Genomic DNA, 2901 nt, shown 5'->3' with positions numbered 1-2901 from the left:
GGAATCAACAATATCTAGATTTTGTGTCTGGCTTCTTTCACTTAACACAATGTTTTCAAGGTTCATCTATGTTGTATAATGTACAGGTACTTCATTTCTTTCTATTGTCAAGTAATGTTCCATTGTATAGATATACCACATCTTTTATCCATTGTTTTTGTTTATGTTTATCAGATAATGGACATTTGGGTTGTTTCCACTTTTTAGCTATTATGAATAATACTGTTATGAAAAAATATATGTTCTAATGTGAACATATGTTTTTAGTTCTCTAAGGTATATATCTAGAAGTGGAATTGCTGGGTCATATGATAACTCTACATTTAACCTTTTGAGGAATGCCAAACTGTTTCCCAAAGCAGCTGAACAATTTTACATTCCCACAAGCAATATATGGGGGCTCTAATTTCTCCACATCCTTGCCAACACTTGCTATCATCTGTCTATTTTATTATAGCCATCTTCCTGTGTTTGAAATGATATGTCATTGTGGCTTAGGTTTACATTTCTCTAATAACTAAGGATGTTACAGATATTTTCATGTTTTTACTGGCCATTTGTATATCTTTTGAAAATGTCTATTTAAATCATTTGCTCATTTTAAAATTGGATTGTCTTTTATGTCTTTTTATTGTTGAGTTGTAAGGGTTTGTTACCAAGCAAGAGCTCATTGCCCAACACCCATAGAAGCTAATACTATGGCACTAGCTTTTGAGAAAAGAAAAGGACTTTATCTTGAGGTTGACCAGCAAGGAGACAGGAGGCAGGGCTCAAGTCTTTCTTCCTGATCTGGAGTTCAGTCAAACTTTCATGAGTTAGGGGAGGATGTATTGGAATGTGGAAGCACTGGCAGGGCAGGTTTCCACTGGAGGGCTTTGGAACTTGGCCATGTATGGTAAGGTGTGGTAAAGTGGGCTTCAGCATCAGATCTTCCTGGACAACAGACCCTCTCTGCTTTTGAAAGTGTTCTTGTGTTCAGGTTCCAGTCATGTCCTAGTCCTTTGGTTCCATGGAAGGGAGAAACTTTAGTTCTAAGTATTATTTGAGGTCAAAATTTTCTCCTTCACACATGCTTTGGTTGCATGACTTGCAGTTTTGTTCTGTTGTTTCTGAAAAACAACTCAGTATCTCGTTATCATTAGAGTAAGACCAGATTGAGCTGGTCCTGGGGTTATAAGTTCTTTATATATTCTGTATCCTGGACACTTATCAGATAAATGACTTGCAAATATTTTCTCACATTCTGTGGGTCATCTTTTCATTTTCTTTTTTTTTATTATAATACAAAAATATTTTCCTTTAATAAAGATTTTCATGTCATGTTTAATGGGAAACAACTAAAATGTTATGTAAAGAGCCCAGGAGGTAAACTTTTACTATTTACCTTTCAGATCATATCAGTTTTCTTCAAAATCTGTACATATTCTTGTGATGTTTTCAAAACTAGATCTTGATATAGATTTGACTCATCAGTAGATCCTAGAGGAGAAGCTCTATAGGATCCAGGTTCAAATTCAGCAGCAGCTTCTTCTAGTTTCCTAGCTATATTTTAAAAATAAGAAACACTTCATGAATTTGCATGTCATCCTTGTTCAGGGCCCATGCTAATCGTCTCTGTATCATTCCAATTTTAGTATATGTGCTGCAGAAGTGAGCACAACTTTTCATTTTCTTGATAGTGTCCTTGAAGCACAAAAGTCTTTTTTAATTTGGATGAAGGCCAATTTATTTATTTTTTATTTGATTACTTGTGCTTTTGGTGTTTTATCTATCATTGCCTAATCCAAGGTCACAAAAATTTACATCTATGTTTTCTTCTAGTAGTTCTATAGTGTAAGCTTTACAGTAGGTCTCTGATCCACGCTGAATTAATTTTGTGTATGTTGTGAGGGAGGGGCCCACCTTAATTTTTTGCATGTGGATATTCAGTTACCTGGCACCATTTGTTGAAAAGGACTAAATTTTTTTCTACTGAATCATCTTGGCACCCTTGTCAACTTGCTGTGATTATTATTGAGGAGAAGAGTATACTTAGACTTAATCCTATTTCCCTCCCTGATTATTGTTGGTCATGTTAGCAAGGTTTGTTACTTACTAAATTTTTTGTTCTCTTAATAAAGGTGCTATAGTGTTTAATCTTAGCTCTATTTTTAAATAGCTTCAAACTGTCCACAAAAACTTACCTTAGCTTCTCCAATTCTGGATTTCTCTATTTTGCATCATTTTGCTTAGCTGAATTTTTTCTCAAGTAGTGCCCCCTCCACCTCTAGAAGGGGCACACAACTTTAGTTCCCTCAGTATTATTTAGGTTAATGTCTGCCTGTTCCTTTTAATTTGAATGGCAACTTGACCTGGCATATATTATTGCAGGGGTCAGCAAACTTTTTCTGTAAAGAGCCAGATAGTGAATGTTTACAGCTTTGTGGGCTTTATGGTCTCAGTTGCACCTACTCAGTTCTGCTGCTGTAGTGCAAAAGCCACCATAGACAATTTGTAAGCAAGTGGATATGATTGTGTTTCAATAAAATTGTATCTATCAAAATAGATGGTGGCCAGATTTGGCTTATGGGTTGTGTTAAACTGACCCACCTATTATTGTATCACAGACTCCCTTATAACTTTGTGGACCTGTTTGTTCAGTGGATATTTATTGAGCACCTACTCTATACTAAATCTTCTAAGTGCTCAGGACACATTGTTGGACAAGGCAAAAAAAGGCCTGTTCCCTAATTAACAAACAACCAAACCTATATGCCAAAAGAAGGAGAGAGAGAGAGAGAGAGAGAGAGGAAGGGAAGAATGGAAGAAGGGAAGAAGGAAGAGGTGAGGGAGAAATAATACAGAGAAATCAGACTGTAGTAGGACAGGCAACATTTACTAGAATGTACTCTGCAGAGGTGA

The 2901-nt window shown here is 36.0% G+C and overlaps 1 non-coding gene across 1 annotated transcript; it reads right to left on the bottom strand.

Annotated features, from left to right (window-relative positions):
• Window positions 1-1551: 1551 nt before the first annotated feature.
• Window positions 1552-1658, bottom strand: LOC132364150 (U6 spliceosomal RNA). The gene has a single exon (XR_009502708.1). It is a non-coding gene; the product is annotated as a U6 spliceosomal RNA (small nuclear RNA).
• Window positions 1659-2901: the final 1243 nt, after the last annotated feature.

Source organism: Balaenoptera ricei, chromosome 3 (assembly GCF_028023285.1).
Source record: "Balaenoptera ricei isolate mBalRic1 chromosome 3, mBalRic1.hap2, whole genome shotgun sequence".
Classification (NCBI taxonomy): Eukaryota; Metazoa; Chordata; class Mammalia; order Artiodactyla; family Balaenopteridae; genus Balaenoptera; species Balaenoptera ricei.
The sequence above is the reverse complement of the archived record's forward strand: the minus strand, read 5'-3'. Positions and strand labels throughout refer to the sequence as shown.